Source organism: Hyperolius riggenbachi, chromosome 10 (genome assembly GCF_040937935.1).
Source record: "Hyperolius riggenbachi isolate aHypRig1 chromosome 10, aHypRig1.pri, whole genome shotgun sequence".
NCBI lineage: Eukaryota > Metazoa > Chordata > Amphibia > Anura > Hyperoliidae > Hyperolius > Hyperolius riggenbachi.
Window position 1 is genome coordinate 269,351,778 of NC_090655.1, and position 11,575 is coordinate 269,363,352.

Genomic DNA, 11,575 nt, shown 5'->3' on the forward strand with positions numbered 1-11,575 from the left:
CAAATAATTTTGCATGTATGAGGAATTTGACTTCGCAGTTGCTTAACAGACACAGACCAAACAATACAAGGAGAGACAGTATAGATATTACAAGTCAAGGACAGTATAGAAGTTATAGAGTTAGTAAACATGGTGAGAAGTGTTCATTTTCAGTTCTGGGCTGTAATGCTTTCCAGTCCTAGCAGCTCTAGCGTGGTGCTGCATTAAAGGAATCTTCAGACTAAACTAATGTAAATCGGATTTACTTACCTGGGGCTTTCTCCAGCCCCTCGCAGCTGTCTGTCCCATGCTGAAAGCTTTTCTCTGCCTGTAAGTCTTTGATGTGACTGACCGGTATGTCACTCCTGAAGGCATAAGCTGGAGGATAGAGTGAGCAGGGTGAGGGGGGTCCGGGGCATTCTTGGTCGCTCTCTTTCTCCACCTTCTAGCATAAAGATCCTGCATGGAAGGTAAGCTGCAGCCAATTATTCTTTCTGCTGATTGGATGATGTGCTGCAGCCTCATCTTTTCTCATACGGAGCATGAGCCAAACAGTCATTGTTGATGTCGTGATGGATTTGATGATCTCAGTAAAGACCCGCCCCATTAATATTTGTAGTAGGCTAAACTTTTTCAGCTGCCGTAGGTGGTACATCCTCTGTTGCACTCTCTTGATAGTGACAGTATTGATATGCCATTTTAAGTTGTTAGAGATTATGGATGCAGGAAATTTGAATTGCTCTACTTTGGTCTCTGCAGATCCATGTATGATTATGAGGAGGTGCTGGGGGGGGGGGGGGGGGGGGTGTCTTCTAAAGTCAATTTTCATCTCCATGGTCTCAAGAGCATTAAGTTCCAAGTTGTTGCTGCTGCACCAGGAAGCTAGTCTAACCTTCTGTCTCCTGATGGTGAAGAAATTGGTCATCCATTTGCAGATGGATTCAGGTGTGCTTAGCTGGGAGAGTTTGCCTTGTAACAGTGATGGTATTATAGTGTTGAATGCAGAGCTGAAAAGCTGAAATCCACAGATAGAATTCTGTCATAGGTTCCTGAGGAGTCCAGATGCTCTAGTAAATAATGAAGACACGTTTACAGCATCATCTGCAGACTTATTTCACCTATAAGAAAATTGCAGAGAGTCCAGCAGGTGATCTGCAAGCCATTATCCGTTTTTCAAAAGCTTTTATGACCAATGATGTAAGGACAACTGGGCTATGGTCATTTATACATATACATTTAAATTTTTGTTTAAGAACTGGAACAATTGTTGAGCATTTAAAACAGGCAAGCACCACTGAGAATTCCAAAGATGTAATAAAAATATCTGTGAACACTAAGGCTAGCTGATCAGCACAGGATTTCAAGCATTTTGCTGACACAGAGTCTGGACCAGCTAACTTTGTTCTTTAAACACTTTGCTTACTTCTAGTTTGCATATTGATAGAGGGTGCTGAGACCAGGGCTGTGGATTCAGAGTTGAGGACTAAGAAGCAATTTTTAGATACCTAGAGTCGTGAAAAAAATGCTTTGACTCTGACTCCTAATACATTTAAACTGTAAAAGAGAAGATATGATCAAATATTTTATTTCTCAGATAATAGTCATCATAAATAACTTACATATACTGTGATAGCTTTGTCTACAAAAATGAAATAAACTAGTCAAAAAATAGTTACTTGTGATGCTGCAATAAAGCAGTCACTGTATTTTTGAAGTCAGATATACATATCTGATTGTGACTGTATATCTGATGTGTACACAGGAATCTTTTATATATAATAAATAACATCTGTAAGAATAAAGCCTGATGTGTAGTTGTGTCACTAACAGAGATGATCAATGAGATGCAAATAATTCTGTGTTGATGCAAATTTTGTATGCAAATGTTCTCATGAGCAAATGTGTTTATGAAATCAATTCATTTGATATGGCTTGGTGACTACCCTGAATAAGCATAGGCAGATCAGATGTTTCTGACCTTATTGTCAGATATACCTGGATTAGCTGCATGCAAGATGTGATGATTCAGACACTACTGCAGCTAAATTAATCAGCAGGGCTGCCAGGCAACTGTTTTTGTTTAAAAGGAAATAAATATGGCAACCTCCACATACTTCTCGTTTCCGCTTCCCTTTAAGTTACACAGTAGTACATATGCACTCCCCACAATGTTGTTGTGAATCCTTTGAGAATATTGTGCACACTAATCACAGAGGTGTTGTCTATCACCCGTAACCCATGTTCAGATTGTACATGAAGAATGTGTAATAGAGGAAGAATCCGCTCATTCTCCTGCAGAGTACCTGCACATCACTCTTACATGTACCCACAGTTGCATTGCCTAGGGCCTGATCCATGTTCAGATTATGCATGAAGAATGTGTAATAGAGCAAGAATCTCCTTATTCCCCTGCAGAGTACCTGCACATCATTCTTACATGTACCCCCAGTCACATTGCCTAGGGCCTGATCCATGTTCAGATCGTGCATGAAGAATGTGTAATAGAGGAAGAATCCCCTCATTCTCCTGCAAAATACCTGCACATCACTCTTACATGTACCCACAGTTACATTGCCTAGGGCCTGATCCATGTTAAGATCGTGCATGAATAATGTGTAGTAGAGGAAGAATCGCCTCATTCTCCTGCAGAGTACCTGCACAGCCAGTAACTTTAATGAAAAAAATGACACAAATTTTATTTTTCAATTTTCGTTGAATGTGAACAGCAAACAGCCCAAGTTTGCCAGGAACTGTCTACCGGCGAACTGTTCGGGCCATGGTGTATGCCATGGTCCGGGTATATGCCAAAAGTGCACCTGGATCCCGGAGAGCTTGCCTCTTCTTCTAAGCCTCACTGCCTGATTCAGCACTGTAGCTCCACTGGTCAGATTCCCCAGAAGGCTAAGAGTAGATGAAATATCCAGGGGTAGATCAGGTACAGCTAAGTCCTGAATACTCAGTATTTGTTCGCTGGGGATAGTTATCCGGGTTTAGTTGCACAAGGCAATATTAAAAAACAAACAGAGAGAGCAACTTGCCATGGCTGCCATCTCCAGGCTCCTCCTCCTCATAGCCCAATGGGTGGGTACAGTGCCTTGCAAAAGTATTCACCCCGCTTGGTTTTGAATCTATTTTGTTATATTACCACCTGTAATTATTTTTTTTCTTAAACTTATTTTCTTATTCTTAATCTCAGACTTCTGATGTTTCTCTATTTGCAGGGCGGAGTCCCGGCATCAGGAACCTCTCAGAGACTCGTCTCTCTGTATCCACAGACTGTACAGCGGATTATGATGTCACTGGACAAGAGTCTCCTGCAGATATCGTGGTTACACCAAATATTCCCCCAGACTTTCTTCACCTGCCTAACCCTGAGGAGCCTCATACCCAGCAGAGCTCTCCCCCTGCTGGAGGGTCTTATTCCTGTTCCTGGTGTGGGAAATGTTTTGTTTGGAAATCAAATCTTGTCATACATGAGAGATCTCACACTGGTGAGAAGCCCTATTCCTGTGCTGAGTGTGGGAAATGTTTTGCACAGAAATTAGACCTTGTGAGACATGAGAGATCTCACACTGGTGAGAAGCCCTATTCATGTGCCGAGTGTGGGAAATGTTTTGTTCGGAAATCAAATCTTGTCATACACGAGAAATCTCACACTGGTGAGAAGCCATATTCATGTACTGAATGTGGAAAATCTTTTGCACAGAAATTAGACCTTGTCGTACACGAGAGATCTCACACTGGTGAGAAGCCCTATTCATGTGCTGAGTGTGGGAAATGTTTTGTTCGGAAATCAAACCTTGTCGTACACGAGAAATCTCACACTGGTGAGAAGCCTTATTCATGTGGTGAGTGTGGGAAATGTTTTTCTCAGAAATCATACCTTGTTATACATGAGAAATATCACACTGGTGAGAAGCCCTATTCCTGTGCTGAGTGTGGGAAATGTTTTGTACAGAAATCTCCACTTGTTAGGCATGAGCGTTCACACACTGGCAAGAAGCCCTATTCATGTGCTGAGTGTGGGAAATGTTTTGTTCAGAAATCAAACCTTGCTGTACATGAGAGATCTCATACTGGCGAGAAGCCATATTCATGTGATGAGTGTGGGAAATGTTTTAGAATTAAAGAATACATTAAAAGGCATAAGAAATTGCACACTGGTGAGAAGCCATATTCATGTGCTGAGTGTGGGAAATGTTTTGTTTACAAATCAGCTCTTGTTGTACACGAGAGTTCACACACTGGGAAGAATTCCTACGCATGTGCTGAGTGTGGAAAATGTTTTGAAGTTAAAGGAACCCTTGTCAACCATGAGAGATCTCACACTGGTGAGAAGCCATATTCATGTACTGAGTGTGGGAAATGTTTCGCTCGGAAATCAAGCCTTGTTGTTCATGAGAGATCTCACACTGGTGAGAAGCCCTATTCATGTGCTGAGTGTGGGAAATGTTTTGTACAGAAATCTCATCTTGTAAGTCATGAGCTCTCACATACTGGTGAGAAGTCCTATATATGTACTGTGTGTGGGAAGTGTTTTGGGCTAAAAGGAACCCTTGTGATTCATGAAAGATCTCACACTGGTGAAAAACCCTATTCATGTGCAGAGTGTGGGAAATGTTTTGGTGATAAAAGAATCCTTGACAGACATGAGAGAACTCACACTGGTGAGAAGCCCTATTCGTGTGCTAAGTGTGGGAAATGTTTTAGTGATAAAAAAAACCTTGTGATACATGAGAGATCTCACACTGGAGAGAAGCCCTATCCATGTGCTGAGTGTGGGAAATGTTTTAGAGAAAAAGGAACCCTTGTCAGACATGAGAGAACTCACACTGGTAATAAGTAAGGAGCAGGGAAACATAGCTTCACCCTCAGTGAACCTGAACTGGCCACAGCACACTGCTCTCCATCTCCCCAGCATAGCTGGAAGTAGAGAGGATGGAGAGTGGAGTGCAGCAGCCAATAACAGGCTTGTCCAGCTCTGCTTATCCCTCTCTCATCGCTGGAGAGAAGCTCTATTGCTGCAGTCTGGGTTGGGTCTCTGTCACATTTCTTGTAGTGATATTTACAGTTGAATTGTAGCATAGCTCCACCCACATTCTGTGCCCTGGCCTGACCTGGACCACAATGGCCCCTCCTTTGTCCACATAAACAATCTGAGGGCTCAGCACATTTGGCCAGATAAGGTGGAATGTGACGGTGTCGGCTGTTTCAGTCAGTAAGATAATAGAAAAGGGTTACGATGAGCGTGTCCTGTGGAAGGTCAGTGGGGAGGTCAGAGCTATTGATAGATGGAGCTTATTGCTTCCCAAGGTAAAAACAGGTCTGCACTTATACCCTTTATGTGCAGCTACAGTCATCTGTTTGAGGGTATTCGCTCTGTGGTTGGTAAATTCTGGCTGATCCTGAGCCAAGATCCTACCTATGGGAATCACTTCAGTGATCTGCTGGTTTCTGAGTACAGCCGAGGTCAGAGAATTAAGAGTTGTGTATGCAAGTCGGATACTTGGCCCAGAAAGAAAGTGAATGTACCTAGAGATAGAAGGGGTTCTGTACCTTGTCTCAGGACGCAATAATAAAAGGTGCTACCATTTCACATCCATCCACCGGTGAACGGGTTGAAGTAAGGGGCAGATTTTCATGCTTGAGCTCATATGTTGTGTGTGGGCTGAAGGGCCTCTGCGGACTTGTTTATATCGGTGAAGCAGGAAGAGCAGTGAGACATCAGATACAGGAACAGAACAGAAGTATTGCTAATTGTACATTGGAGGAGAGAGAGTATGAGCTGTCTGTATCCCGCCATCTTGCCATAATGCTTCCTACAGCTGCACAATTGTGTTGGTTTGTGGTTGGGGCAATTCTGGCCAAGAGGGGAAGATGGGAAGAAAGTCCTGTTGCAGCCTGAAGCTAGGTGAAGAAAAGTATTTAGTTGCGTTCAACCAGAAGGCCTCAATGAGGGTCTAAGCTTGAAGTGCTTTCTAAGGAAGTGCACTGAGGACTGTCAGTGAATGTCTAAAACAGGACTCTGATTTTGGGAACTGTGGTATACTTCCCATAAATGTATAAAGCTCAGTATGCCACATACAGTATGTAAGGCCTCTGCTACAGTGGCTGCAAATAAGTTAACATATTTTTCGGACCATAAGACTCTCTGGACCATTAGACGCACCTAGGTTTAGAGGATAAAAACCTGGGGAAAAATATAGTAAACTTGGTGTGTCAGTGGTGCAGGGTCGTCTTATGGATCTTCTCTGACCAAGCTCCTAAGGTCAGTCAGTGATGTCAAATTAAAATCAATTAAAAATAGCCTGTATTGAGCACAACACCTTCCACACATTCACTACGCATCACACACTCAATTTCCCCTATCGGTACCGGTACCAAATTTGCGTATCTTTAGAGAGGGGGAGAGAGCTATAAATGCATAAGAAGAAAGGCAGAAGGACAATTCTCTTCAGCTTGCAAGCTAGGCAATAAAAGTCCAAAATAATCTCACCACTAGTAGTCCATACTTCCAATCACCGCCATGATGCAATATCACCATCCAGGAAGCTTTTCACTGTGGCTATGACCAGAGGACAGCACTAGCCCTCAGGCATCCGCTCTACCCGCTCTGCTGTGTTGCATTGTAGCAGGGAACGCGCACTGAGGCCATGCTTTGCCAGCGTAGTATTGCAGCAGTACGGAGCGCTCCAGGCCACGTGATTCAGACCCACCCACCGACGTGTTGCGCCCGCCCACTTGCGAGCTTCGTCAGACTGTTAGTTCCCATGGTCAGTGATGAGGCAGGGAATAGCAGTGTAACCCCCAGGCTCTTTTAGCCAGGTGCTCCACCCGGCTAATTTTGGTGAGCACCCAACTGTCATCAGCTCCCCTCCTTCTCTGCTGCAAGCAGAGTTGTGCAGAGAAGCGTTGGCCCTGCATTCTCTCATCTCGCCCCACCCAGCTACTTTTTCATGCCACCCGGCTACTTTTTCATGCCACCCGGCTGGAAGACTGTAAGCCGAATTTAGGGGAAAGCAAAGCAGAACTGCACTGATCCATGCTGAGAGTTCAGCACTGAGTGAGCCAAGGTCCCCTGAGAGTCAGGAGCTGTGCTGGGCCATGCAGAACAGAGCGGAGTTCTGGGCAGTGCAGAGATGTGGTGATCTGCGCTGGGAGAACACAGCAGCTAGAGTACAGTACAGAGCTACAGTACTCTATAGGATACTGGTGATCAGGATCAGAGACTGGAGACACTGGAAGCTCAGGTCAGATCACATCCATGCCTCACATGAGGCATAAACTGTAAGCTATGGATGGATGTGATCTGACCTGAGATTCCAGTGTCTCCAGTCTCTGATCACGATCACCAGTATCCTATAGAGTACTGTAGCTCTGTACTGTACTCTAGCTGCTGTGTTTTCCCAGCGCAGATCACCACATCTCTGCACTCCCCAGATCTCAGCTCTATTTGCAGTTTACAAACTACACTCTGTATTTTAACCACTTCACCTCCTTTATCCCCTTAAAGAGACTCTGTAACAACAAAAACCTCCCCTGGGGGGTACTCACCTCGGGTGAGGGAAGCCTCCGGATCCTAATGAGGCTTCCCACGCCGTCCTCTGTCCCACGGGGGTCTTGCTGCAGCCATCCGAACAGCCGGTGACAGAGCCGACTGTAGCTTCAATATTTACCTTTGCTGGCTCCAGCGGGGGCGCTGTGGCTGCTTTCGGCACGGAAATAGACGGAAATACCCGATCTCCGTCGGGTCCGCTCTACTGCGCAGGCGCCGGAAACTTGCGCCTGCGCAGTAGAGCAGACCCGACGGCGATCGGGTATTTCCGCCTACTTCAGAGCCGACAGCCGTCAGAGCGCCTGCGCAGGAGCCGGGAAGGTAAATATTGACGTCACCGCTGCACGGAGGGCTGCAGCGAAACCCCTGACGGATGGAGGACGGCGTGGGAAGCCTCATTAGGATCCGGAGGCTTCCCCCACCTGAGGTGAGTACCCCCCAGGGGACGTTTTGTCGTTACAGTTCCTCTTTAAAAACCAGAGCAATTTTCACCTTTCAGTGCTGCGTCCATTTATCTGCTAATAACTTTATCACTGTTTATCACACTGAAATGATTTATACATTGGTTTTGTTTTGTTTTTTTGCCTCCCATTAGGCTTTCTTTGGGTGGTACCTTTTGCTAAGAATTATTTTATTTTAAATGCATTTTAATTGGAACAATAAGAAAAAAATGGGGGGGGGGGGAAATCATTATTTCTCAGTTTTCGGCCATTATAGTTTTAAAATAATACATGCTAACCTAATTAAAACCCACACATTGTACTTGCCCCGGTTATTGCAACGTTTAAAATATTTCCCTAGTGCAATGTATGGAGCCAATATTCACTAATTACAAGCCCATCACTTAAAAAGTAACAGTAATATACCCTCCTGACATATATATTAAAAAAGTTCAGTCCCTAAGATAACTATTTGCTTAGTGTGTGTGTGTGTGTGTGTGTGTGTGTGTGTGTGTGTGTGTGTGTGTGTGTGTGTGTGTGTGTGTGTGTGTGTGTGTGTGTGTGTGTGTGTGTGTGTGTGTGTGTGTGTGTGTGTGTGTGTGTGTGTGTGTGTGTGTGTGTGTGTGTGTGTGTGTGTGTGTGTGTGTGTGTGTGTGTGTGTGTGTGTGTGTGTGAATGAATGAATGTGTGTGTGTGTGTGTGTGTGTGTGTGAATGAATGTGTGTGTGTGTGTGTGTGTGTGTGTGAATGAATGTGTGTGTGTGTGTGTGTGTGTGTGTGTGTGTGAATGTATGTGTGTGTGTACACAGTGTGTGTGTGTGTGTGAGTTGGGGAGTGGGGGCGGTAATGTGTTCATTTTAAATGCAGATATAGGTCTTTTTATTTAAAAATTTGAATAGCTGTAATTTTAATATTTGGCCACAAGATGTCGTTGTGCATAACTTTCCTGTGCATACTATTAGTACGCTAAACAGGAAGTAATGTGTGGATATGTAAGTATAATTTTTTCAGAAGTGACAGCGGCATCTCATTGATGCTGGCGATTATTCACATGGGGACTTGGATCAATGTATGGGAACTGCGTGAGAACGAGCACGGGATCGAGCGCGAGTGCGCGGTGGCAAGAGACATAGTACCAACGTCCCTGCGAGGTGAAGAGGGTGTTTGCAGGGATGTAGTTACTCATTCCGGGGGAGGGCAAGTGGTTAAATGATGAAACTGAGCAGAACTAATGTCCCTTTCAACTTCCTGGCAGGAAAACTTTAAAGGAGAACTGTAGTGAGACGTATATGGAGGCTTCCATATTGATTTACTTTTAAGCAATACCAGTTGCCTGGCAGCCCTGCTGGGCTATTTGGCTGCAGTGGTGTCTGAATAGCACCAGAAACAAGCATGCAGATAGTCTTGTCAGATTTGACAAAAATGGCAGAAACGCCTGATCTGCTGCATGCTTGTTCAGGGGCTATGGCTACAAGTATTAGAGGCAGAGGATAAGCAGGATAGCCAGGTAACTGGTATTGCTTAAAAGGAAATGCATATGACAGCCTCCATATTCCTCTCACTACAGTTCTTCTTTAAAAAAAAAAAAACAGGAAACAGTGAGAGACAGGTTGAGATAAGTGCTTCAGAAAACAGCACTGTAGCTGACCCAAGTTGGGTCGTGGAGCTCAGAGAAGCTCTTTTGCATAGATAACAAGTGAAGTTTCTTCCTGTACTAGAAACAATATGAGACCTATATCTGTGCTACTAATGTTCTCTTTCTTAACTGTACTACACATACAAATCATTATATCATAACTTTTAGTTTCTCTTCAGATTCCTTTTAATTTGCTGTCAGCTGATATTCCAGTAGGTTGTCAAATTTTCCTTCTTTTTCCATCAAAAGGTTACAGTAATCTGCTGGGCAATGTGTAATATTCTGCTGGTTATTTGTTTCCCAGGAATTCTTATGGCCCTCTGTGGGGAATGTATGCATAATGAAGTTTGTACAATATTTGCTTTATTCATGTTGTTACAACTGAAAATCTTTGAAATACAATAAAAACTATAGAACACAAGCTATTGTTTCATGGTGCCAATCACTCTGTGTGTGTGTACAGTGTGTGTGTGTGTGTGTGTGTGTGTGTGTGTGTGTGTGTGTGTGTGTGTGTGTGTGTACAGTGTGTGTGTGTGTACAGTGTGTGTGTGTGTACAGTGTGTGTGTACGGTGTGTGTGTATATGTGTGTGTGTGTGTACGGTGTGTGTGTACGGTGTGTGTGTATGTGTGTACAGTGTATGTGTGTGTGTATATTTGTGTACAGTGTGTGTGTATACAGTGTATTTGTATATGTATGTGTGTACAGTGTGTATGTGTGTACTGTGTGTGTGTATATGTCTGTACAGTGTGTGTGTACAGTGTATATGTGTACAGTGTGTGTTTGTAGGGTTGCAACGGTATGACATATTCACGGTATGAAGGTATCACAGTATACGGCATTACACAATTATTTGGACCCGCCCCCCCTTACATTCAATAATGTACCCCCCTCCCCCCACACCAATATGGTAGCCAGATGTGCCCCACTCCCTCAGCATACATATGATTAAGCCGCTGGGAGATGTTGCCAGGCATAGGTGCCCCAGTATAGGTGGCCAGGAATAGGTGCCCCCAGTATAGGGTAATCAGAAATAGGTGCCCCTGCATAGGTAGCCAGGAATAGGTGCCCTCCGTATCGGTAGCCAGGAATAGGTGCCCCAGTATAGGTAGCCAGGAATAGATGCAGCCAGTATAGGGTAATCAGGAATAGGTGCCCCTGTATAGGTAGCCGGGAATAGGTGCCCTCCGTATAGGTAGCCGGGAATAGGTGCCCTCCGTATAGGTAGCCGGGAATAGGTGCCCCAGTGTAGGTAGCCAGGAATAGGTGCCCCCAGTATAGGTAGCCAGGAATAGGTGCCCCCAGTATAGATAGCCAGGAATAGGTGCTCTCTGTATAGGAAGCCAGGAATAGGTGCTCTCTGTATAGGAAGCCAGGAATAGGTGCTCTCTGTATAGGAAGCCAAGAATAGGTGCCACCAGTTTAGGTAGCTAGGAATAGGTGCCCCAGTGTAGATAACTAGGAATAGATGCAGCCAGTATGGGGTAGTCAGGAATAGGTGCCCCTGTATAGGTAGCCAGGAATAGGTGCCCACCGTATAGGTAGCCAGGAATAGGTGCCCACCGTATAGGTAGCCAGGAATAGGTGCCCTCAGTATGGCGTAGTCAGGAATAGGTGCCCCTGTAAAGGTAGCCAGGAATAGATGCACCAGTGTAGGTAGCCAGGAATAGGTGGCCTCTGTATAGGTAGGCAGCTATAGGCACCCTCTGTATAGGAAGCCAGGAATAGGTTTAGGTAGCTAGGAATAGGTGCCCCAGTGTAGGTAGCCAGGAATAGCTGCCCCAGTATAGGCAGCCAGGAATAGGCGCTTCCTGTATAGTTAGCCAGGAATAGGTGCCCCCAGTATAGGTAGCCAGGCATAGGTGCCCCCAGTATAGGTAGCCAGGCATAGCTGCCCCCAGTATAGGTAGCCAGGCATAGGTGCCCCCAGTATAGGTAGTCAGGAATAGGTGCCCTCTGAATAGGA

At 44.8% G+C, this 11,575-nt stretch overlaps 1 pseudogene; it reads left to right on the top strand.

The window, feature by feature from the left end:
* Positions 1-7,131, top strand: part of LOC137537193 (zinc finger protein 850-like) — a 139,754-nt pseudogene extending 132,623 nt beyond the window's left edge.
* Positions 7,132-11,575: the final 4,444 nt, after the last annotated feature.